The following is a 27792-nucleotide window of genomic DNA, read 5'->3' as shown; positions in this document are numbered from 1 at the left end:
GCAGTTTGAACTGAGATACTTATTAATAGATATTCCTTTTCTTCTTCTCCCTCATTGTTATGGTACATTACCAGTGTTTGATGCTAAATACTAACTTGTAATTCTCCCTTAGTAGAAGACAATAGAGTGATGCTGAGTTGGTCTCAGCTATGGAAAACCTTTTTCGCAGAGAGAAATATTAAGTCTTCTAACATAAAGCTGGCACCTTCCCTTACTGAGCTTTAGCAAAAACCTGATTCCCATAGGTAAAGAGAGTAATTGCTTAAGGGAAAAATACCATGTGTGTTTACATAGTGAGAGATGTTTTATGGGATTAGGTGGGTGATGAAAGGTAATCATTATAATAACTTTATAACCCAGACATAAAAGAGAAAGAACAGAGAAAGACCAGTTCTCTTGTGAAATATCTGCCATTTAATATCGTTTTATCTTTGGGCAAGCCAACTTATTTTCTTATAAATAAGCAGTAACTAGACTCAGATATTTAAGAGGAGAAATGGACCTTAGATGTTCTGTGGCACAATATTTCTTTCACATAGGGGAAAATCAGGACCAGAGGGTGAGTGAACATGCCAAGATCAGGCACTGCCAGTTGTTTTGACTACCTCAAGGGAGATCTTCTCATGACTCACACATTGCCTCTCTCTTGAAAGTGAGTAGAGAGTTGCCCAACCAAATTTTTGAAATAAGGTCAGTTGTAAATGCCTATAGTAGCTACCTTCTTTTTTATTATTTAGAAAATTTTCATTGGAACTTGTTTATCAGAAGACACAGACTGAGAGAGAAGGGATGTGTTTTTTCACAAGTGAAGGAACCAAGGGTAATAAAACATTCATGTTCTAGGGAAAGGTCAAATAATAAGTTGCCACAAAATACAGACTGCTCATGAGCTGTTTTGAAATCTTGGCTTGTCAAAAAACTAAAGGCAGAGGACAGTAAAATCCTAACTGTGTGCCTTTTGTGCGGATGTGTTGTACTGAATGTACATATGATTAGATTCATAAAAATGATCAAAGCAGTGTATCCCATTCCTCAACAGAAGAGGACAAAGAAAAAAATTGACATTTGTTGACATTTCCTTGGCCTTAGAAGTGTTGCAAATGGCAGAGTTAGGATTTGAACCCAGTTCCAGCTAAGTTCAAAGCTCAAGTTATTTCCCAATAAGCCAAATACATTTCCAGTGCCATCCTATTCCTGGTATCTTTAACAGCAAGAGTCATTATAGTTTCCACAGAGAGAAATTGTGTACAGGGTTGGGTCAGAAAGAACAGTTGTTCCAACATGCTTGGCATCAAGGCTGTGACACTATAAACTATTCCAGGCAAACTAGTCATCCCAGGAGATAGAAAAGAGAAAATATCTTTTAGCAGACTAAAATCGGCAGGCATCTTCATTACTCCTTAGTGTAGACAGACAAAACTGATTGGCTAGACTAATAATTAAGATCAGACTTTGTTTTGGAATCTAAATGTCTATTAAGACAAGAGAGAAGACAAGATTTCCTGAACATAGACTATGAATAGTCAAGAAGGAGGTCCAGGAAGAGGGAATTCCCGTTACTATGGCAGATCAAATATTTAAATTTTAATGACACATTAAATGGAATATAAGAAGTTTTCATGTTATGAAAGTAATAAAAAGAAATCATTCTTTTAAAAAACAGCAATCCAATATTTATACACAAACAGTCTTCTATCTTACAGAATGACTGAATTGGCAGTGTTCTTGCCCGTGTCTCCTTCTCTGAGAAAGGGCATGTGCCTCCACAAACACATTCTCTGGAAGTCAAGAAATGGAAAGTATCACATTTTCACTCTTGAAGGCCACATAGTGGTTCCTGGCCCAGAGAAGTAGGAGCTTTTCAAAATCAAGGGCAACAATTCACAAAGCTTCCTTCACCTGCTGTCTCCCAGTCCATTGGTAGGACTTGCAGGGGAAAGCCATCTTCTTGATAGAGACCTTGGAGTTCCAACCATCCCTCTATCTTCTTCAATACCTCTCCTCCATATGGGGTTGTCAGGTCAGTAATGCCTACAGGCCATTTAGAAGGTGACATTTACTAATTATAATTAGGTGACTTAGGAGGCTCACTCAACTCCCCAAAATCTCAGTGTCCTCATCTGTGAAGTTGAAAGTAATAAAGCCTATTTCCTAAACCTAATTCTGAATATTTAATGGGATAGCATATATAAAACCCTTAGCACATGTTATGAACCCCAAGATACAGATTTACAGAGCAGATGGAACACTGCTGTGTCCAGTGATACTCAAGCTTCAGTGTCAAGCTTGACTCTCATTCTGCTGATTCTCCCCCAGGCTGCTAGGACATCTTGACTTTCAGGCTCTGGACTCTGGGTGTTGACGGAAAGCTAAGATTCATCCTCATATTTCTATCTTGTATAGGTAGAAGCTGATCTACATTTGGGCTGGTTGTTCCTTTCTCCCCATCTCCAGCCCCTCTTGTATTAATCTCTCTCCCAAAGTTCTTGCTGAAGTCAGATTTCATAGTTCTGTTTTTTCAGCACATGCTCTTAATTAGTTCAAACTTTTGCAGGTTTTCTTTCAGGCCATATTTTATTTGTTTCCTCAGAAACTCCTCTTAGACTATATCCTTTATCTCCAGACAATTGGGATCCACATTGAGTCCTTTATTTTCCACAATTTCTAACCCTGAACAACTGCATGAATATAAGCAAGCTTCTAAACATAGATGGGTGGATGATTGGGATGGGTGAATGATGGATGATGTGTCATTCATTCATTCATTCATACATTTATTATTTATGAACTACTTATTGAACACTTCCTAGTGCTTGGGATTTTTTAAAACTCTCAGGGGATATGCATATTAATACAAAATAATTTCAATGCTCAAGAAATTTAATCTTGGGGAGGATAAACACAAAACTTTTAATACAATATGTTGCAAGATTTACAATACAGCAGTGGTTCTCAGCATTGGCTGCATAATAGAATCACCTGGGTATATTATATAGTGATGCTTGACTGCAACCCAGACCAATGGAATCAAAATCCTTGTGAGTAGGACCTGGGGATTGCTGTGTTTTGATAGCTTTCCAGTTGATTTCATTTTGCAGCCAGGTCTGAGAATCCTTTGGATAGAGGGAAGTATGGGCTGCCTTGGGACCACAATTAAGAGGTCTCTACTCTGATTGATAAGGTATCAAAGGGCAGATTACACCTGAGCTAAGTTTTTTTTTGAGACAAAATCTCACTCTCACTCAGGCTGGAGTGCAGTGGAATGATCTCGGCTCACTGCAACCTCCACCTCCTGGGTTCCAGTGATTCTCCTGCCTCAGCCTCTCGAGTAGCTTGGATTACAGGCATCTGCCACCACATTTGGCTAAGTTATTGTATTTTTAGTAGAGGCAAAGTTTCACCATATTGGCCAGGCTGGTCTCGAACTCCTGACCTCAAGTGATCCACCCACCTTGGCCTTCCAAAGTGCTAGGATTACAGGCATGTGCCACTGCACCTGGCCCTGAGCTAAGTCTTGACAAATGAGTTGCCCAAGTGAAGACGTGGGAAAGCCATTTCAAAAGCAGAGGAACAAGATGAGTTCATAGAACTGCCTGTAATTGTGGGTACAGTTTAGAGAGTGCTTACGTGCTTAAGTGCTAAAGCACATTTAGCCTATATCTGGCAGGCAAAAAGAGAGTCATTGAAGAATTGTTAGCAAGGAAATAATATGGTCAGTATTATGTACATCTGAAGTACCAAGACATCAGTTGGGGAGCAAATTTTACTTTCATTGCAGCTTGTCCCAGCAGAACTATCTCCCTTTAATAAGACCTTTAAAACTGTTGGCACCTTCCTGGCTTCAAACATTACAAACAGGGAACTATCCATGAGCTAACCTTCACCCCATCCTTTCCTGAAACAAAGAACATCTGTTCTCCCACTTGGATGTGCCTGGAGTAAAGAGGGGTACCTCAGTATTCTCAGCTGACTACGGAGAAATGATTGGCGTCACATGGATTAGTCATACAAACATACAGATGATGACACAGTCAAATGTATTGAGACATTTTAGTTCCAAAAAAGTAAGTGTTGTCTCTGATACAGTGCTGTCAAACTTGGCCAGCAAAACCCAAGGATCATAGCTGCTACGGATAAATTATAACTTATTCCTGAGCTCAGAAGAAATGAAAATAGTAGTAACACTTGAATTGCTCTTTCTCCAATTTTCAGTATGCAAATCTACTTACACATCAACTGAGACTTTGGGACAGGTTTAGCTATTGTTTGCGGTGGTAGTAGTTGTGTTGTTCATGTTTGGGTTTTGTGTTTTTCTTTAATGCTGAGCTACATTATCAATTTAATGACAGCGTACAGGATAAAAAAGGAGGAGAAAGAAGGGGAGGAAGAGAAAGGGGAGGAGGAGGAGGAGGAGAAGAAAAAAATTATTAAATTTAATTTGTGTTTTAATGATGGAACAATCTAATTTCCAAAACATTAAAATATATCTGTAGTGGTAGAGGTGGGAAAGGTATGCTGTATAATAAAAAAAGAATCCCGAGGAGGAAAATGAAATATTTTTAGAGGTGCTAAGAATTTCATATTCAATGTGATCCAAAGCTATATTTTTAGACAGAGAAATCTGAGGCCCAGGTAGACTGAGTACTTTTGCCTCAAATTCTTGAGGGAATTACTTCGTGGTGAAGCTGTAATCAGAAACCTCATTTCTCAGCCTCAAGTTTGGTTTGCTTTCCATGACACCCTAGAATATTCCAACTAATATCTGCGAAGAAAAAGATCTCATCCTTTCTACTCATAGTTCTGGCTGAGAGAACTATTCAAAGAGATAGAGTATGTGAATAAATATAAAAAATGTGTATCACAGCTGAGTATATGTTAGCAAAGAAATAAGCAAAAGACTATGATACTTCAGTTTCTCAGCACTCTCTTTTGTTCATTTATTAAGTGGCTGTTACCTTGAGTAGGTGATTCTTGCATATCAAATTGCATTTTGGTGTGTCAAAGTGACTGGTTTTACTTGTTTGTTGGTTCCTAAAGCTAATTATGATTTTTAACACCTTTCGATATGCCAAATCGGGCTACAAAGACTAAAATGAGATTTCTCATGTGTTTATTAGTCATCACAACCATCTCACATATGTGTGTATATGTTTTAATACTTTCAAAGTGTCAATAAATGATTATATTTGAGCCTCATAAAAATATCATAAAGCAGCTTTTTCCTTAGTATTCCTCCTAGAAAATAGATATTTCATTAGCAGAGTCGTGGTGAAAGATGTGGTATCACACAATACAGTTACTTGCCAGCTGTGTGAGCTTAAGTTACCCAGTTCTTTTCTGTCTCAGTTGCCTCCTCTGTAATATGGACTGATAGAATTAGGGATATCACATATCTGTGTTTAGAATGAAGTGGGATAATCCATGTAAAATGCTTAGTGAGTTACCTTGCCTATTATAGCTAGCTATTATTGTTAGCTAGAACATTTATCCATTCACAAATTATGCACTGATTGCCTATAATAACTAAACTTGATGAATGCTTATTACATACCAAGTACCATTCTAAGCACATCACAAGTAGTAACTCATTTCATTTTTATAATGACTCTTTGAGGTAAGAACTATTATTACCATCTCTGGGTTACAGATGAGGAAATTGAGACACAAAGACATAAAGTCACTTGTTCAAAACCTTGCAGCTGGGAAACAGTAGAGCTGGGACTCAAACTCAGAAAGCCTGGCTCTAGGCTCTGCTCTGCTTTCTCCTGGGAGGGGCCATGTGCTAAGCATTAGGGCAATAGCAGTGAGGCTCACAGGGTTCTTGCCTTCAAGGAGATAACTAAATCAGCATAGGGAAATTATCCCTAAAAAAGAGGTAAGTCTTTTGCAAAGTGACAGCACAGACACAAGAGTTCTGAACTCTTCCTCAGAGGTTGGGGAAGTTGTTTAGCTCTGCTTTTTGCCCTCTCTATGGGACACACACAAACCCCGAGTAAAGAATGCTGGGGTTACCCATCTTCTGGCTCCTTCCTGTGACACTGGCTACCCTATGCTAAAACCCAGCCCCCCAGATTCCTGAATGTCTTATTTACAGGTCCTATCATTTTCATGATAACTCTCTAATGTTCTAAATTTCCTTTCTGTGGGTTGTCAGGCAAATTCATTCTTGGCACTCAGTGAGAACTCCTTGTTCAAAATACCACACATTACAGAGCCAATGATTCTAAACACATTTTTTTTTAGTGCGTCCAACCTATAAGCTGCAGTGCTAGAAACAAATTCACACTCCTTTTACACTACAGTGCCATCTTTCCTGAGGGTGGGGCCCACGTTTCTTCACCATCTAGTTTCTCAGACGTAAATTATTATTTTTGCTTTTGCCAAACAGGACATTGCTTAACCAAGTCCTTATGGGAGGAAGCACAGCCCAGTGAGCAGAACAATGATTTGAAAGTCCTGGGTTCTATTTTCAGCTCCTCTGTTGACTAGCTGTGCATTCAGCCCAAGGAAGGTCAAAAGCAGAATGGCCTTGCGTTGACGACTTTCTCTGCATGTACAGCTCTAGATGGAAAACAAAGCAGGCATCTGGCTCTCAGCCTTGAGGAGCTGGTCTTTGGAGAATAGATGTGTAGTCGCACTTTGTTTTCATTTTTAAAGCAAAAGAACAAAACAAAATCTCTAGGGGGAGAATAGGCTGTTAGAAAATGGAAGAGAGAAATCTAATAATCTTTTAAACAATCCAGGGGTTAAGGGATTGCTTGAGTCATTCAGATCAAAGAAGGCTCTTTGGCACAAATTGGAGTCTCCTGCATTTGAAAATGGAAGAGGAGGAAGATTTGAGAGACTTTTTCAAATTGGGACGATAGCAGATACTCAAAACTCTGCCTGTAGGGGCCAGGCTGGGAACTCAGGCAGGTTAAGGCCTGTGGACAAACTGGAAAGCCCAGGCCACCTGTGAGTGGTCTGCTGCTAGTGATACCAGATGCTTATCATGGAAGAAGGAAGTTAATGTTGCCAGAACAGCTGAATTTTCAAGAGAAACCAAACATTTAGATTTCTGTCATTAGAACTCTTGACTTTTTTACATGATGAAATCTAATGATCATTTTTAAACTTTTAAAGGGGCACTGAGCAGGCAAGACCAAACATATAGCCTAAGCAAAGTACTCCCCATGTCTCGTCTATATGTAGATGGGGTGTGGTTCCATAAGGGTTTTAATTGTATGTTCTGCTGTGGATGAATAGAGGCTAGATTCCAGACAAAAGGGATTAGCAGTGACTCTCAACTTTAGCTACACTTTAGAATACCTGGAAGTTACCTGGGTCCAAACACAAATATTCTGATTTAATTAGAGTGGACTGCAGCCTGAGCATTGGTATTTGGTAAATGCTCCTCAAGTGATGCTAGCACGCAACCATGAATAAGAACCTCTGTGTTAGGGTAGTGTGAGATAGTTTAAGCATTACAGAAAGTTGGGTTTTAACTTACAAAGATACACAGGTAATCTCTGTGTATGAATCAGAGAATTCATATTCCACCTAAATGGCATTTTCTTTCCTTTCTTTAGACTCTTTTGAGAGTCCCAGTTAATAACTCTCCAGCAACATGGCTGATGTCCTTAATATCTCTGGGCTCATTAGGAATTAGCTAACAACAGACACCCAACTTGGCAAAACAAGGGTATTGTTGTAGAGGTCAAACACAACAAAAACCAAAGGCCAAGAGCAAGCCCAAAGCACAGATAAGTATTTACGGGGAAAATTAACTTTTTGTCTAATGGCCATGAAGCAAAGTGGACAGTAGAGCAAAGGGAGCCTTTTACAAAAGGAATTAAATCTTTGTCCACATTCTAATGGCTGTAAAACTCACCACAAAGCTAGTGAATGGTGCATAAAACTAATACTTTCAGTTTTTTCTTCCTTATTTCACAGGTCTTATGCATTATAAATAACATGACTGTCTCAGTGGTTGTATCCATGACTGGTTCTTATTTCAGCTTTGGTTCCTCTTGCTATTTACTATGTTTCTCATAAAATATGTTAGTGTGGATTGAGTGTATGAAATCATGTACAATGGAATGTTAAATTGGGGATTCCCTCTTGTCTAGGTATATCAGAAGATGACCAATACACTTGGTGCCAAGGAACCCCACGTCTACAGACAGCAGCTTGCCTGTAAAGGGCCACACTAAGAGGTCCTACCCAAGTTATCACATTGGCAACTCCCAGCTTATCAAGAGAGACTTTAAAGAACTTGGCAGTGAGGATCTTTCTGGAGGGTGTTGACAATATAGGAAGCATCTTCATCTCATGCCTCACCTTTCCAGATAAGTTTGTTTCTTCCTTAATGCAGACAAAATGAGAGACACTCTGATGGAACCCCTTGAAGTCCTTACCTATGCCTATGTCCTGAATGATATTGCCTAGGTTTTCTTCTAGGGTTTTTATGGTATTAGATCTTATGTTTAAATTTTTAATCCATCTGGAGTTAATTTTTGTATAAGGTGTAAGGAAGGGGTCCAGTTTCAGCTTTCTGAACATGGTTAGCCAGTTTTCCCAGCACCATTTATTAAAAAGGGAATCCTTTACCTATTGCTTGTTTTTGTCAGGTTTGCCAAAGATCAGATGGTTTTAGATGTGTGGCATTACTTCTGAGGCCTCTGTTCTGTTCCATTGGTCTATATCTCCATTTTGATACCAGTACCATGCAGTTTTGATTACCGTACCCTTGTAGTATAGTTTGAAGTCACGTAGCATGATGCCTCCAGCTTTGTACTTTTTGCTTAGGACTGTCTTGGCTATGTGGGCTCTTTTTTGGTTCCATATGATGTTTAAGGTGGCTTTTTCCAGTTCTGTGAAGAAGGTCAATGGTTCCTTGATGGGGATAGCATTGAATCTAAAAATTACTTTGGGCAGTACGGCCATTTTCATGATATTGATTCTTCCTAACCATGAGCATGGAATGTTTTTCCATCTGTTTGTGTCCTCTCATTTCCTTGAGCAGTGATTTGTCGTTCTCCTTGAAGAGGTCCTTCACATCCTTTGTTAATTGTATTCCTAGGTATTTTATTCTACTTGTAGTAATTGTGAATGAGAGTTCACTCATGATTTGGCTCTCTTTAAGTCTGTTATTGGTGTATAGGAATGCTTGTGAGTTTTGCACATTGACTTTGTATCCTGAGACTTTGCTGAAGTAGCTTATCATCTTAAGGAGATTTTGGGCTCAGATAATGGGGTCTTCTAAATATACAATCATGTCATCTGCAAATAGAGACAATTTGACTTCTTCTTTTTGTAATTGAATATCCTATATTTTTTTCTTGCCTGATCACTCATCTGAAACAAACTATGTGGAGACTAAGCAGGACTTCCAAAGTTTGAAGCAAATAAGAACCCTGTTCAAAGAAGGCAGATTGAGGCATCTTGAAAGAAATTGCCTGGCAGGGTGTCAGTACTCCATTAGGGGGAATGTACCATTTGAAGCCAAGAGAATAAAGACATCATGGGTGGCTAACTTGAGAAGGCATAAATGGAGTCAGGGGAACAGTTACTGAAAGAGATGTCCTTCAATGCAGGGAAAAAGAGGGAGCTTCCCCAGACTCAACATGATGCTCTATAAAGCACACATTAGTTGGGATGTTCACTATATTCAGAGGATCACAATGACAGATTATAAGAGTGCCAGTCAAGTTAGAACTTATTCCATCTTATGACCTTCCTCTTGTACCCCCACATTCCTCTATTCTCTTCCTCTTGCTCCTCCACAGCCTCTATACTCTGAGAATCAGTCTCTTGCTCTGCTCCCTCTGTGAATTGTTAATTCAATTCTTTCAAATTTCTCACTGCATTCTCTGTCTAGTGGATGTGGGTCCTGGGTGTCTGGAGCTCTCACATGACTTTTTGTGGTCAGAATGCAAAAATATAAGCAAAATCATAACATAGTAGTTGAATTTATAATTATTTAGATTATTAAAATATGTGTATAAAAAGCATTTTTTAAGTTGTGTTGAAGAGGTAAGAAATCACAGCCAAGAAAGGAGGAGGAGATAGAGAGAGGAGAAGATGAAACCAACCTGGCCTCTCCTCCTATTCCTGGATTTCCAATCTGATTGTGAGAAAAGACAGAGCTGAAGTTTACACAGATTAAACTTTGCACTAGACTTTTTACTAGCTTAAAAAAAAAAAGCTTCTTAAAAAAATGTATCACCTGTTGGTAATTAGAAAATCCAACAAAGAACTCCTCAGAGTTTTATTAGTTTAGAGGAACCTGGGGATTGAGGGTGAGTAGTCAAAATATCAGGTTTGGAGAAACAGAAGCAAAATAAAAAAGGCTTTCTACTTGCAACCTATCCAGTGCAGTTCATACAATAACAGAAAATACACCAATTTAACTAGAACATATAAAATGTTTTCATGATGTGGATTCAATTTAACAAGGGTACAACATGATACCACAGTCGTCTTTCAAAATTCCCATCTGTAGGATTCAGTTTCGCTATCTTAAGCATATATTGCATTACAGCTGCATTTCTGCAGGAAGCTAATAGGTATTCCTTAAAATACAGCTCCATGATCAAACATATTGGTGACAACTTGTTCACTCGAAAAAGAAATAGGGGCCAGCCATGATGGGTCATGCCTGTAACCCCAGAACTTTGGAAGGACAAGGCAGGAGGATCATTTGAGCTCCAGAGTTGGAGATCAGCCTTAACAATATAGCAACATCGTGCCTCTAAACAAAAAGTAGCTGAATGTGGTGCCATGTTCCTGTAATCCCAGCTTCCTGGGAGGCTGAGGGGTGAGGATCCCTTGAGTCTAGGAATTCACAGCTGCTGTGAACTATGATTGCTCCACTGCACTCCAGCCTGGGTGACAGAGCAAGACCTTGTCTCAAAAACTAAAATAAATAGTAAATAGATTCTTTTTTTTACTGTAGTTCTTCTCAGAACCTTTTAATGTGTGTTGTAAGGGAACAGTTCTATAAGAAAGAATATCTGGTGCAGTAGTTTCAAGCCCATTTGTTCAAAAACTGTTATCATTTTCAAATATTTAGGCTGTCATTCATTAAATATTTGCTGAACATCTACCATGCACAGGCATGGGGGGTGGGTGTTGGGATTTAATTAAATATATTAAGGACAGGGTCCTCTCCCTCAAAGATCTTGGGTTGCTTATTTGAGTACTCATCTTAGTCCAAAGTTCTTTTTATAGAGATCTGCTCTATGACACTTTTCAGATTTTGGCCACTGCAAAATTATTTGTTAACACAAAAATACAAATCACCTGAGGAAGAAGTTGTGTTGTAAAAGAGATGTGTTTTCACATTTCTTTTCACAGTCAAAATTTAAAAATGCATTCACAACCAGGCTTAACAAAAAATGCTTTGGTCACCTTTCCATTCTATCCTTGATCAATTTTAGCTGAGTATGGAAACTCTCAATGAAGTTATAAAGTCATCCACCTCTCCCTTGGGTCTAAGTCCTTTCCCTGCATCAGACGTCAAATCTCCACGTTTTTCTCTTTCTGCTCCCTCAGAAAAGATCTGACATCAGTCATTTGGATTGGTTTGGGCTTCCTGAGAGACATTTCGACAAAAGTTTTCTTTATGCGTTGTTAGCCCTGACGGTTTTTGGCAATTTCCTTCTTCTTCACCAGTCTACCACACATAACCACACAGGTGTTTACAAATGTACATACACACACGTGCACACTTACCTTTCTTCAAAACAGGCCAAATCCAAGATCCTGTCTCTTTGCAGGCAAAGTAAGAGACCTGTGTTAAGTGACAGAATTCCTCTACCTTATGAGCTACAGTATCCCAAAGAATGTTCTCAAGTTTTCTATGCATGGCTCTCCTCTAGAGAGCAAAAGAAGTGGTAGGTTCTAAGTAGGTTCCCCTTTTCTACTGGTTGCCATAAACTCAATAGGAATTTCTACTACAGGAAGGGACCCAAATGTTGTAGCATCTATATTCTAAAAAGCAGTCTCTTGCTTTGCCCCCTCTGTGAATTGTTAATTCAATTCTTTCAGATTACTCAATGGATTCTCTGTCTAGTGGGTGTGGTTCCTGGGTGTCTGGGGATCTCATGTATGATTTCTTGTGATCAAAATACAAAAATATAGGAAAAATTATGACATAGTAGTTGAATTTATAACTATTTGGATTATTGAAATACATCCACAAAAAGTATTTTATACGTTGTTTCAGGGGCTTGACCTGTTCAACATATTTCTCAAATGTATCTCAATTCCTTCTGCCTTTTGCTATAATACATATCACCATTTACGTCTAGGCCACCATTGTCTGAGACCACAACAATAGATGCCAACTTCTCTCTCCACTTTTGTCCTCTGCGATTGAAAAATAAATCAAGGTTTTTACTTCTGACCTAAATAGAGGTCTCAGGTGTTGACTAAACATAGGATAGCACTGTGTTGCTAAAATAAGGGAAAGCAATGACGTAACATTGAGTGATTCAGTGATCAACCATTCCCATTCTCCCGGTTTGCCCTGGGACTTAGGGAGTTCCCAGAACATGAGACTTTCAGTGCTAACCACTGAAAATATCCTGGCCAAACCAGGATAAGTTGTTCATCTGAAAGACTGTGTTTTTACCAGTTGGAAGCTGGTAGAAATATTCCAGTCTGCAGCACAGGAAGGAGACACCCAAATATAGCTCACCAGGCTTGATGAGTTGAGGAGATAGAGGCAAAAGTTTAGAGAAGCAAGGAGGCTAGAATTTGAGAGGTGAGTAGCAAAAGGAAGAAAGTTGCATGAAGAGTGAGGGAATACTCTACAGATATGCAGAAGGGTGCCTTTCAGTTAATTGGGTTCTGATATGATCATTCATGAGCAGTGTCTTAGTCTGTTTTGTGTTTCTGTAGTGGAATAGCTGAAACTGGGTAATTTATCAAGAAAAGAAGTGTATTTGGATCATGATTCTGGAGGTTGGAATGTCCTCAAAGCACAGCACCAGAATCCACTTGGCTTCTGGTGAGGGACTGTGCTGCAACAGAAAGTGGCAAAAAGTAGAAGGAGAAGCAGGCAGAGATCAAGCACAAGAGGCACTCCACTCTCCTAAGAACCAATCCTTTCCTGTGAGGGAGAATTCAATTTTGTGAGAGCAAGATGGCACTTCTCACAATCTTGTGAGAGTAAGAACCCAGTTACTATCATGAGAACAGCACCAAGCTTCCCATCAAGGCAGAACCGTCATGACCCAATGTCTCCCACTAGATCCCACATATTAAAACGTTCCACCTCCCAAGATTGCTGCACTGGGAATTAAGGTTCCAACATGAGTCTTGGAGGAGACACTCAAAGCATAGCAAGAAGTAACTATCTGAGACTGGGGAAAGAAGTATCAGAGAAAAGTAACTGAAAACCCCTGGACCCTCACATAAGGCTGTGATTAGTTTGTGATCCCAAAAGAAAGAAAGGAAATATTTCCTAATTCAGCAAACATTGGGTAGAATATTCAGAGCAGCCATGTATTAGTAGCGAGGATAAATTAGCCTTAGACTAAAGACTGTTCTGGGCCCATCCTAACAAAGCTTGCAGGATAGGATCCAATTGCTTCCAAATAACTGCATTTCAGAAAACAAAACAAGCTGATATTAAAGAAATATAACAAATTCCACAAATCAGGGAACAAGTCAAAAATAGAAAAAGAACCAGAAACAATGGAGATGCTGGAACTAACAGACAAAAATCTAAAACAATTATAAATATTCCCTATGTGTTCAATAAGGTAGAGGAAAAGATGAGCATAATAAAGAGAAAAACTGAAGATATAAAAAATGCTCAAATGGAACTTCTAGAGAAAACAATTATAATTGAGTGACCAAAACATAAACTATGGGTATTTAAGGAAAATTGGACCCTGTAAAATAAATATTGATGAACTTGAACATAAAGTAAAAAAGAGACCCAAAATCAACACTGACAGGGGAAAAAAAAAGCCTAGCAAAACGCCAGAAAGAAAATCGGTGAGACATGGAAAATATAATTGTTATAATCTATGCATAATTGAAATTCAGGTGGAGAAGTGGAGAATGGAATATTTTGAAATAATGATGCCTAAAAATTCCAAATTTGATGAAAATTATGAACCCAAAGACCCAAGAAGTCCAATAAAACTTGAGCAGAAGAAGGGCTTTTAAGGAATAAAGGAAGCTCAGAAAAATCACAGTAAATTTGGCAGGAGAGTGGGAAGAACAGTGAAAAAACATTTTTTAAGGGCAACCAGAGGAAAACGATAGGTTACACAGAGAGGAGCAAAGGTGAGAAAGAAGGCATCCTTTCATCAGAAACTACTGAAGTCAAATAATAGTAGAGAGATTTATAAATAACAAAATGAAAAAGAAGTCAATCAAGAATTATTTATACAATGAAAATATCTTTCAAAAATCAAGTCAAAGACAGATTTTCAGACAACAAAAGGGGGGGATGACTCATAATCAGCAAATGTGCACTTAAACAAATATTAAAATAAATTCTCTAGGCAGATGAAAAATGATAACAGTTGGAAATTTGGGCCTACACAAAGGAATGAAGAGAGAAATGAATAATATGTGGATAAATGTAGAACAGATTTTTTTTGTTGTTCTTTTCCAACCTCTTTAAGAGATGAATAACTCTTTAAAGTTAAAAACAAGAAGGAACAAATTCTGGACTTTATGTCATTCATAGAAATAAAAAGCAAGACAACATAGCACAACAGATTAAAGGGGAAATGGAGGGATACGGAGGCAAGGTCCACACACCATGAGTGAAGCCGTATAATGTTATGTGAAGGTAAGCTATGATAAATTGAAAATGTATATGTACTGTAAACCTCAGAAGAACCACTAAAAATAGAGTTATACCTAATAAGACAATAGAAAAATATAAAGTAAAACAATAAAAATAACTAATTTAAAAACAGGAAGAGAGGAATAAGAATCAGAGAAGACAGGTAAATAGAAAATGAATAACAAATATGGAAGATTTAAAACCAACAATATCAATAACTACACTGCATGTTTACAGTCTAGACACTTGATTTACATGGCAGATATTGGTGTATTGAATTAAAAGGCAATACCCAACTATATACTGCCTGAAATCCAGTACTTACCAAGTGGATTTTTAAAATTAATAATAAAAGAATGACAAAAGATATACAATGAAACACTAAACAAAAGAAAGCTGGAGTAACAATATTAATATATGACATCTTATAGTTCCAATACGTATAGCTGGAAAATTGACACCTCAATCTCAGCAACTGATAGAAAATTAGACAGAAAATCAGTAAAGATACAGAAAACTTGAATAGCACATTAAACCAACTTGACCTAATTAACATTTGTAGAGAACGCCATACAACAAGAGGAAAATCTACATTCTTTTCAAGGTCACTCAGTAAGATGGACAATATCCTGGCTCATAAAACAAGTCTCAATCAATTTAAGAGAATTAACATAAAACAAAGTATATTCTCTGACCATAGGAGAATTAAACTAGAACTCAATAATGCAAACATATCTGCAGAAAACTCCAAATATTTGGAAACAAAACTATACGTCAAAGGAGGAAATCACAAATTGTATCAGAAAATATTTTCACCTGAATGAAAACAAAAATTGTGGAATACAACTAAAGCAGGGCTTAGAGAATGCATAGCATTAAATGTTTATATCAGAAAAGAAGAAGCCTTTCTCAGATCAATGATCTCAGCTTCCACCTTAGAAAACTAGAAAAAGAAGAGGATATTAAGCAAAAGTTAAAAATAAAAATAAAAGATACTTTTATTGAACACTTACCAGGCATTATCTTAAGTGCTTTATGCTAAATGTCTCTTCTGATCTGGTCACAACTTTATGAGTTAGTCATGATTATTATCCCACATTTCAGATGAGGAAATTGAATCCTGCTGAACTTCTGTAACTTCCAAGTTCATGTAGTTAACCAAGATCCCGAGTTACAAACTGAACTCAGGTCTCTATGCTATTTTAACTTCAACCTCCTGCAGATTGAGTGTATTTATATTGTTAAGCATACTTTATTATCTTCAGGCTAGATATTTCTTTATTGCACATATGTATACATACTGTATATACACACACACACAGACACACACACAGACACACACACACACACACTGTATCCACATACATACACAAATTCTTCATTTACCTAGAAACAAAAGGCCATTCTAGCATGTTGGAGAATGTCTAGAGACCAGACATTGCTATTATCATCTCTGAAAATTGTGGCATCAGTACTACCATGAAGGATGTCACTAGGAAGTCTGTGACTACACCTCGTGAATAATTTCCACTTGTTCCTGCCAGTCTTTCAAGCTATGTGCCCTGGAGTCACAGAGATATGTGTGAGCAGCTGAGTGTCACAGTGCCCTCCATGTCCACCTTAACTCACTCAAGTGTTAAAATCTTCTCACAAGGATAAACCCAGCCTCCCTAAAACAAATCCAAGCTCATGTTCTTTACAGGAGAAGCCAAATTCATCTTCCTCCTAGCACAAAGTAGTAAAGAGTGCTGGATATCTGATTTCTATTTGTAGGACTGCTAGGCAATTATTGTGTGTCTTGGACAAGGGACTTGATTTTCTAGATCCTTGGTTTTCTCAGTTGTAAAATGGAAGCAAAAAGATCTCTCCAACGTCCTCTCCTTGTTTATTGTTTTCTACATTTTCTCTCCTACACAGTTGACAATTTATCTGCCTTATCAGTACAACTACTGAAGAATCAGTTCCCAATATCCATGAAAGTAAAAGTTAGACAATATAATTCATCCACTCCAATCCTCCAATGGCTTCCCATTTCACTAAAATAAAAATGTAAGTCCTTATGATGTCCTCACAACATAGTTTCTCCCTGTCCCTCTGCACAGCCTATTATTTCTTTGGCTTTATCTATTACTCCTTCCCTCTGTATTAGCCATCTGGGCTGCCATGATGGAATACTACTGACTGAGGAGATTCAACAGCAGAAATTTATTTTCTCACAGTCCTAGAGGCTGGAAGTCTAAGATCAAGGTGTCAGCAGATTTCGTTTCTTCTGATGTCTCTCTCCTTGACTTGGAGATGACCACCTTCTTGCTGTGTTCTTACATAGTCTTTCCTCTGTGCACACACAGGCCTGGTATCTCTGTGCATGTCCAAATAGCCTCTTCTTATAAGGACACCAATCAGATTGGATGAGGGCCCAACCTAAAGGCCTCATTTTAACTTAATTACATTGTAAAAGGCCCTATCTCCAAGGACATTTAGATAGACTAGAGTTTAGGGCTTCAATGTGTGAATTTGGTTGCGGGGGAGGGACATGATTAAGCCCATAATACCCTCACTTACTGTGTTCTAGCTAAATGGTCTTCTGCATAGTCTTCATATACACTCTTGACTCCAGGCTTTTACACTGGCTATTTCTTCTCCCTGTGCCACCACAAAGTACAATCATGTTTGCTGCAATCATGCAGTTTTAAGGATCCTTTCATAACCTAATGCATATGTCAACTCATGGTCAGAACCCTGTGTTTCTAAGATTTATCCCAAATATTTTTTTCGCTTCCTTGCTCCTCTCTTTTAATTTGTTCCCTTTTGCCTTCTTAAGTATCAACTCTAACAGATAACCGCTTTACAAATTTGGCTTCCCTTGTTTTATTCAACTCAGTTTCAGGCTTTTATAATATCTTCATTTCTGATGTGGTCGCCATATTGGATTGTGCCGATTCACTCTTTCAAAAGAAATGCGTTTAATGCCAGTTTATGTGCCAGTCACTGTTAGTACCTAGGAATACACAGGAAAACATTAGGGTTAGGATTAATGAAGACTAATGAATTCAGTAGTGGTGTACACAGAGTATCATCAGGAAGCCTTCTGGGAAGAGTTGGCAGTAGAGCTTAAGTTCGCAGAATGAGCCACTTACCCAGGTATACAGAGGGAAGAAGTTTTTCTAGACTGTGTTAGTATCATGCATGGAAGTGTGGAAGCATGAAACAGTATCATACATTTAGAGTAAAGGGCATGTAGAGAAGTGTGAGATAAGGGACCTGGTTGATAGAAAGCTAGAGAATAAAAATCATTTGTGCTAAAATACTTTATCTTGAAAGGTCTATGGAGCATTTAAAAATTCTTAACAAGGGAATCATTTGGTCAGATCTCCAATTTAGGACAGTTAGTATTTCATCATTGAAGAGAGTGACTTATAATAGTGAGTTCTGGACAAAGGAGGCCAGGTTGGGAGTTATTGTAGTAATTCCTCTGTGGAAAAATGAAGACTAGAATAAGGGCAGAGGCAACACAAATAGAATGGAAGATATGGCTATGTGACACATTAAGGAAATTGAATCTATAGGATTGATGCTGGGTGTAAACATGGGAATTGAACAAGAAGAAAACTCTAAAATAAACCCCAGGCTGCGTTTGGCAAAGAAAGAGATGATGATATTATTCATTATCAGAAGGAAGAGAAACAAATTAACTTGCAGACACATTGAGAGTTGTGAGACTTCCGTAAGAGCTGTCCAGTAAGCAGGTATTTTTAAATATTTTGTCAGGGACAAGAAATGTATTTGAACAACTGAAAAAAGTTACAATTGATTGGGGCCTATTTAATTGACTTCTCCTTGAAAGAGTACTATTTTTCTCATCATACCTTGTAATCTTAAGCAAAGGAAAGAATACATTCATATAGAGTTGGTTTTATATGAGTCCAAATATAACTAGAAAGATATAGCATATCCTTAACCCCACCCAGCCTCCATTCACTGCAACACCTCCTAAGGTGCAGATGTCCCCTGTATCCCAAAAGTGTGAGTGGTCACTAAGTGTGATGTGGCACAAACATCGACCACACTGAAGTGACCACATAGTACTTTGTTGATCTCACTGGGAAACAGAACATAATACAAACACACAATGCTTCACAGAGTAGCAAGGGATTTCTCTTTTTTTCTTCTTAAAGTCAGACTTACTGAGATATAGTTTACACTAAAACATTTTTTTAACTTTTATTAAGTTCAGAGGCATCCTTTGACCTCACAAACCTAGTTAAGTAGGCAAAGGAGACCGTTTTGTTTGTTTGTTTTCATTTCACTGATGAGGAAGCTGACGATTAAACCAGTTAAATGACTTGTCATACTTAGTCTTGAGTAAGCAAGTTTAAGTCTTCTGACTCTTAATCCTGCTTTTTCTAAGATATCACAGAGGATCTCCCAGAACAGTTTACTTAAAAAGGACGTATAATCTGTTCCTCATAACAGTTTTACGGTAATAGGAATTTAATCGTCTAAGTAATCAACTCAGGCATTTCCACTTATTAGTGAAATTGCAGGAGGAAACTATAGAGCCTGAAATGCTATCTTCCACATTCCTGTATTGATCCTATTTGATGGTTTGTGATATTAAGTGAACACATGCCTATCAGCTAGTGTTTCAAAACCAAGCTCTTCAAAGTAGAGTAAATCCACAACACAAAAAGTGCTTAGTTACCTTCCTGGCTCTAGAGAGTCATTAAATCCAAACTTTTTCTTCTGTCTAGCTGCTTAGGAGTGGATTTTGTTTTAATCATCATCATCATTATTTGTATTAGTCTGTTCTCGCATGGCTATAAAGAACTACCTGAGACTGGGTAATTTACAAAGAACAGAGATTTAATTGGCTCACAGTTCCATGGGCTGTACAGGAAGCATGGATGTGGAGGCATCAGTAAACTTACAATCACGGTGGAAGGCAAAGGGGAAGCAGGCACATCTTCACATGGCAGAGCAGGAGAGAAAGAGTGAAGGGGAAGGTCACACTCTTAAACAACCAGATCTCAGCGAGGCATGGTGGCTCCCACCTGCAATCCTAGTATTTTGGGAGGCCAAGGCAGGTAGATTGCCTGAGCTCAGGAGTCTGAGACCAGCCTGGGCAACATGGTGAAACCCCATGTCTAATAAAATGCAAAAAATTAGCCGAGAGTGGTGGCACATAGCTGTTGTCCCAGTTACTCAGGATGTGAGGCATGAAAATTGCTTGAACCCAGGAGACGGAGGTTGCAGTGAGTCAACATTGTGTTACTGCACTCCAGCCTGGCCAACTAAATAAGACTCTGCCTCCAAAATAAAGAAATAAATAAAAATACACAACCAGATCTTGTGAGAACTCTATCATGAGACTATACCAGGCGATGGTGCTAAACCATTAGAAACCACCCCCATGATTGAATCACCTCCCACCAGGTCCCACCTCCAACACTGGAGATTACAATTCAATATGAGCTTTGGGTGGGAACACAGAGCCAAACCATATCATTATTTTATCATTTCTATTAAGAATTCCCTGCATTTCAGTCTGGCCTAGAAAACCTGCTGAGACATATTCTTATAGGTATTAAGTGATAATGCCATAAATTACCATCTGCAAAATACTATTTCAGAAGCTGCAATTCTCTGTCAAGTTCTCTATTATGTTACTACACTCTGTAGATTTTTAGAAAGTTAAATATTATATGTGTGCATTTCTGCATTAATGACTTTATTTTGATTCTTGGCGTATCTCAGGAATGTAATATTCAAAGTTTATATACATGTTTTTCTTTAGTGTATATAAATGATTAGGACATGACTCTTTTGTAAAAGGGAGAAAGAACGATAATTTAAATCCTTGCAGAGACAGCAATGTATTTGGAGACAATTCGAAATGTTTTATCTTTATCTACTAAAATGTCCAAGTTGAAAAAGAATAAAATTACCTCATCTCTCTAAATGCTTTACTCTGGTGGTATTATTATGCAATTATTCACAAAAGGGTATATCATGTTACACAATCACTACCTTTTCCTTGGAGATTTCAAAAATAAATAGATGAGAAATTATGTCCCACAAAAAAAGACATCAAAAGTTTATCCAGAAAACTTTCCCTTTATTGATTTTTTTCTTTAATAAACGAAGCTACCTGTTTTCTTTTTCTTTCTTTTTTTTTTTTTTGAGACAGTTTTGCTCTTGTTACCCAGGCTGGAGTGCAATGGTGCGATCTCGGCTCACCACAACCTCCGCCTCCTGGGTTCAAGCAATTCTCCTGCCTCAGCCTCCCAAGTAGCTGGGACTACAGGCGTGTGCCACCATGCCCAGCTAATTTTTGTATTTTTGGTAGAGACAGGGTTTTACCATGTTGACCAGGATGGTCTCGATCTCTTGACCTTGTGACCCACCCACCTCGGCCTCCCAAAGTGCTGGGATTATAGGCGTGAGCCACCGTGCCTGGCCTTCATTTTCAAGAAATACAAAACCTTAACTTGTTCCTCTCTCTTGACATGGCTTAGGAGGCCTTGCACACATTCCCCAATCTCACCTCCTTTTCCTTTCTCCAACTACATTATCCTATCTTCAGTTCACTGAATACTCCAAGCTCATTCATGCCTCAGGGCCTTTGTATATTCAGTTATCTCCTTCTGCTTACCCTTTATTACCACTGTGATCCATTTGAACTGGATTCTCCCAGTTTTTTCTCTATCATTTTACCCTATTCATTTCCTTATTACAATTTACAAAGAAACAAAACAAACAAAACAAAAAGTGTTACTTCTTATCACTCTTCCCTAGCTCTATCAGAGCTGCTACATTTGTGTTGGATGTCATGTATAACCAGTGGCTAGTTCCATGCTCAGTATGTCATTGCTCAATATCTTTCAGTTAAATGAATGAATGAATGACAAAAATTCCTATTGAAATTTTCTGTTGCTACCTTTGATACTTACAACTGAATATTATACCCTTATACTCTAAACTCAAACATATTTCTATAAATGGGAGAAACTTTACCTACAGAAATAGCTTACTAAGGTGGTAAACAGGAGAAAGATAACTGACCTTTTGAAATTTAGAATCTGTTCTGCTCACTTTCTAGTGAGTTCCAGAATCTATCTTCCCATATCTTTGGGGAGCAAATAATTGACCATTAAGAACTTTTCAAATATGTCATCAAAGTGGCAGATGAGGTCTGAAATTCTCAATGGATTAACAAAAAGTCCCTGTCCCCTTGGTAGACTGAAATATAGTACCTGCAACACTTTCTTACTTCTTCCAAATTACTTATTCTTTAAGTTGTAGAAAAGAAATTTCACAAATTACAATTAAAACTCAAAGGAAGTAATTAGGTAATATCCAATTTAATACTATATCTTTTGTTTGGTTTTTCTTCATGACAGAGGATGACCCAAACATTTTTTTTTTTAAATTCATTCTTGAATTTTAGAAATCATTGTTAAAGTATTAATAATTTCTGAACCATCAATAGATTGAGTTTATTAATCCTCTTTTAAGTTTCTCTTAACATACTTAGCTATATTTTATGATATATAAAACATGCTAAAATATTTTTAATCTAAACCAAAATGTGTCAGTATGCTGATCCTGAGCACTCAGGATACGACAGGGAGATTTAAACAACCCAACCAGTTCTGATTTTACACAAGCTCCTTGCCTTCTCCTTCAGAATATATCGGAATTGCTACCTTAGATGGTTCTGTGATATGGGAGGTTGACAGACAGTTCATGCAGTATTATATTAGTTCAAAGGTTGACAAACATTTCCTGTAAGGTAAATATTTTAGACTTTGTGAGACATTTGCTCTCTGTCACGACTATACAACTGAGCCATCTTAGAAAGCAACCACAGAAAATACGTAGGTAAATATGCACGAGTAGGTGCCTTAGTTCAGGCTGCTATTACAAAATGTCATAGGCTGGGTGCCTTACAAATATATTTCTCACTGTTTTGGAAGCTGAGGAGTCTTAGGTCAGAGTGTCCCTCTTCCCAGTTACAGACTGCTGTCTTCTTAATGCATCCTTACATGGCAAGAAGAGGATGGAGAGCTCTCTGGAGTCTTTCATGAGGGCACTAATCTCATTCATGAGGGCTCCATCCTCATACCCTAATCACCTCCCAAAGGCTCCACCCTTAATGAGATCACAGTGGGAGTTAGAATTTCAACATACGAATTTGGGGGAGAATATAAACATTCAGTCCACTGCAGTGTGCTATAATAAAACTTGATTTACAAAGCACACTGTAGGCCAGACATGGCTTGCAGACCATAGTCTGTCAATTCTTGCATTAGGTGATCGCTACAACATGTAGATGAATGTGCATAAGTAGGTGTCTTAGTTCAGGCTGCTATAACAAAGTACCATAGACTAGGTGGCATATAGACATATTTCTCACAGTTCTGGGAGCTCGGGATTCCTAGGTGAGAGAGTCCCTCTTCCCCGTTACAGACTGTTGTCTTCATGTATTTTCACATGGCAAAAGGCGGACAAGAGGACAATACCTAGATGAATTTGTGATGAGGAGTCAGCCATAGGATAAGTTCAGTCAGCCAACATTTATTAAACACTCACTGAACTCCAATGTTTCCAGACAGTGTCATAACTAAGTTTCACAACTGATCTGTATTCAGTAGGTGTGAAAACTGAAACTGCCTGGTTATTAAGTTGTGTGGCCAGACCATAAACCCATCCTCTTCTGTCAGGTTCAGCCCTTAAGCACACATGCCACAGAGTCAAAAACAACCTGGGTTTAAGTCTTGCCTCAGCTATTTACTCATGGTGTGGTGTATGGAAAATTACTAGACCTCTGTGTGTCTCAGAATCTTCCCCTATCTCATGGAGTGACTATAAGGATTAAGAAATCAACCACAAGCAGCACTTGCTTAGAACAGTGCTAAATGCATGTGGCTAGCTTTGATCACAATTCTGCAGACACTTTAGGTTCCAGAGAGTAAGTTCCACAAATGTTTGATTTAAATGCTGTTAAAAATATTTTTTACTATTTAAAATACCTTAATAAAAAGAAACATATATTCATGCAACGTATACCAAATTTAACACATATTCTCACTTTATATATTAATTTGTGTTGTCAGTTAACTTTTTGTACATAGACAAAGCAAAACTTTTCTTGTTCTTTCTGTTCATTTAAAAAATTTGCAGAGAATTTAAGGTAAGCAGATAAAAATAATTCTTACCATTGGTAACCACTTAGCTGTGTGAATCAGAATTGTCTTAACACTGCAACTGATGTAAAAACAATCTAAAACTGGAGGCTGAAGTGGACATAAGATTCTCATCTCTAATATTGTGTTGATCAGAAAAACATTATTATTTCCATCGACTGACTTTACAATAAGTAAATGTTAAAAAAATGTTTTAAAGCCTTTATATGAAAATGACTCACTTTCTTCTGTTTTATATATTTAAAGTTTCATGTAAATTTTCATTTGGAGCTAAGACATTTTTTGGCAAAAACATCTAACTAACACTTAACTTGACAAGATCTGCCTCTTTGGACTGGGGCTTTTTTTTTTTAGATCAAGGCTTGATTCTTATGCACCTTGTTTAAAAATTAGACTCTGATCATTAGGTCAAGAGAAAGAGTTACCCAAGCAGAGTTCTTCATTCTCCTCTACTCTCCCACCAACATTATGATGCCCTAGCGGCCTTAATAGGTATTTTCTCCTTTGATCTTCATAATAATCCTTAGACTTTGCCAGGCAGGTGGCATTAGTCTCATAAATGAAGAAGGTGAATGAGACTCAAAGAATATAAATGACTCCTAAGTTCATACAACTAAGCAAGTGGTAGGGTCAAGACTCAAATCAGAAGACTTCTGACTACTGATCCAGAGCTTTTTTCCACCCGTTTTGATGTCAAAGATGGTTGGGATTTGGGGGTTGGGCTTTGGGAGTTCAGAGGTGACCCTTCAGTCACTGCTGAAGCTGACAGAGATGCAGCCTGGCAAAACATATTTTATTCCTTGTTTGCTTTTCTATATGTTGACTAGGCTTTCTAGTGATTAACAAAACAATGTAGAAACTTGAAAAATGTTTTAATATATTGTTCTGGACTCTGTCTCACTTTCTGCAAGAGTCATTTGACATGATGCCTTGCTATGAAATCCACACATAGGTCTCAAACTCAGTGCTGGTTGATCTCCTAGGGTCTATGCCCCATGAGAACAGGGATAGTACTAGATATTTGTGGGCACAGCACATAGAGGCATCTAATTCTTATCTGTTAACAAATGTATGACAAAGTCAACTATCATTCTCTATCTGTTGGGGCTTTTTTGGATATTTTTTCCTTTTGCTACCATTGTTTTTGGACCATTATGGCAAGCATATAACAAAGTTCCTTGGTAACTCTTGACATTTTGGTACTGCCTTCCTCAGATTTTTTCTGCATATGATCATCAGTGTAATCTCAAAGCAATGTTTCTCCAGCACCTCTTAGAACAAGGCCCAGATTATCTTCCTAGGATTCAAGTTTCTTCATGAAATGGGCATACCTTTTAAATAGACCTCTGCTCTGGTCTCATCTCCATCGCTGCAGTCCCCTCGCTATGCAGCACATGCTCATTGCTGCTTTGCATCTCTGCCATTGCTTGTCTGTTTGCCAGATTTCATTTCTCTACACAGATCCAAATTGTACCCATGATTTCCTGCCTAATTCAACTCTAATTTTCTATGATCCCTGCCCCAGTAATTTTAGCCCATAAGAATTTTTATCGCACAAATTTTCTACTTAATGACACTTACATTATTCCATGGATTAGTTAGTCCAATTTCTATGAGGCTGTAGGCAACCATGTAAGATATTTAAATTGTACCCACACTGTCTTACCTTCCCACACTGTAGATGCCCACTAAATTGAAGTAAATGTATAATAAAGTAATTTATAGATTTAACTAATTGAAATCATCCCAAGGCACAGAGAGAACAAACAAACAAACAAACATATCCACGAGACATGTCTAATTCATGTGCCATGGTTATCTTAAGTTTCCACTGTACTTTTAATAAAAGAGACACCTACATTATAATTTTATAGCTTGCTTTTGTTTTTCCTCTTTGAGCATTGTCATGGTTATTAATATTTATCAAATGAAATCTGCACTGAAGCATATATAACCACCCAAGAATGAATTTATAGCAAATATTTAACTGCCTGCCTGCCTTCGAATTGGTTAATCAGAATGAGTGATGCATTAGTTGGTCAACTCCTTTCACCTGGAAAGATCGCTATCAATTTCCTTTATCGTGATCTAAAAGATTTAAGGAAAGTCTAAAAGCATTTCAAAAGATTTCAATAAGGAGGACATAACTCTGCTTTTCATAAACACTGAATGAAAAAAAACTAAATACAAAAAAAGATTATTTGAGTAAAATTCTGTCATTCTCCACTCGTTAGTGTGTTAAAAAATCATCTACAATATGAGTGAAAGAAAAATTCTGCTTTTATGTATGAAATGAGAAGAAAAGAGGTGCTGTAGGTCATTAATAACAGGGGATGTTTTGTACCTGTTCTGGAAGATGAATATGCATTTTGTCTTGGAGCTAGTCCATAAGTCAAATTCCTTTAAAACCGGCAGAGGCCAGCCTGGTTCTGGCTGCAGCCTGCATAGCCAGAAAAACAGAGGAAGAAGGGCCTACAACCAGCATAAAGTGTTTTCCACTTTGATATGTAAACATTGTTCCTTCACCTGAACTTGATGTCAGGGTAACTAAAAAACAAGAACCTTGTTGACGAAGCAGAAGCAATCTGCTGTATTCTTCTGTTTTGCAAAACCAGAGATAATCAAGGACTGTTATTTCAGATCCTGGCTGACCTAACTTTTAAGTTAGGAACCTAAGACAACTGGATAGTTAGGAATCTGACTACGAATCTGAGATAACTGGATAGTCTGTGCATATTTAAAAAAAAATCAACATGCCTCTTGAAAATCAGACTTAGCTGATTTTTTTTTTGTTGTTGTTCTCTTTATAGTCTTTTTTCTTTCTTTTTTCTCTATATTCCAGACTCCTCTGTTGTGTGGGATTTAATCTATTGGGTGCAAGTAAATGATGTAAACTGTACTCATATTTTCAAAAAGCCCAAAAAAGATGTTTAGGCTGTTAACAACATAGAATTCTACCCTACAGTTGAACTGGGATAGGTGACTTTGGACAGAAATCCATGAAAATTTTATGAAGTTTTCCTTAAACGTCTAATTGAAAATTGCTACTGTTTGTGTTACTGTTGATTCATTTCATTTAAGTCTTGGCCCTGTAGATTCTATTAATACCTCATTCTTGGGGATGAAAAACAATGTTCAATGCACACATTTTTAAGAAAAACAGGCTGAGTGGGAGATGAAGACTTTGTTACCCACCCTAGTGCCTTCTTGAGCAATGCAGTGGGCAGCATTTCTGTATCTAAACATCAAAAAAGTACAATAAAAACACACTATTATAATCTGGGACCACTAGCATACATGCAGTCTTTCTTAACCAAAACAGCTTTATGCCGCGTATGGCTGTGCTGAAAAGGAGGAGCACCGTCCTCTCCAGGCACATGCAGTGTGCCTCGGTACTCATGACTCCTGCCGTGTTCCCAGAACTGAGCTCATCTGTTATTGAAGTTGCTTTTCTTACACCCAACCCACTTTCCCATTGATGTTCCTCCTTATTCTATGTGGGTATTTTCATTTATCACACGATACCCCTAGTCTGAGATTTCATTTGAGGTTAAAAAAAAGAAAAAAAAAAAAAAAAAACTCTGCTTGCTAAAAGTAATTTGAAAACTCCTAGACAAGAGGACCTTTCAAATCCCTTACAATTCTAACAACCAGTGAATTCATGCTTCACAGCCATCAGATCTATACGTATGAAATACAAGCTGTGTGTGTTCAACTTTCCTGCATTGCCTCCTTTAAACTTTCTTTTTTTCTTTTTTGAGTAAATCCCTGCAGGAACAGACCAAGTGAGCC

General features: G+C 37.8%; 1 long non-coding RNA gene across 1 annotated transcript in view; it reads right to left on the bottom strand.

Annotated features, from left to right (window-relative positions):
- Positions 1-27792, bottom strand: part of CLLU1-AS1 (CLLU1 antisense RNA 1) — a 175163-nt gene that overhangs the window by 36893 nt on the left and 110478 nt on the right. The gene's annotated exons all lie outside the window — the stretch shown is intronic.

Source organism: Callithrix jacchus, chromosome 9 (genome assembly GCF_049354715.1).
Source record: "Callithrix jacchus isolate 240 chromosome 9, calJac240_pri, whole genome shotgun sequence".
Classification (NCBI taxonomy): domain Eukaryota; kingdom Metazoa; phylum Chordata; class Mammalia; order Primates; family Cebidae; genus Callithrix; species Callithrix jacchus.
Note: the sequence above shows the minus strand (reverse complement) of the source record. Positions and strands in the feature narration are given on the sequence as shown.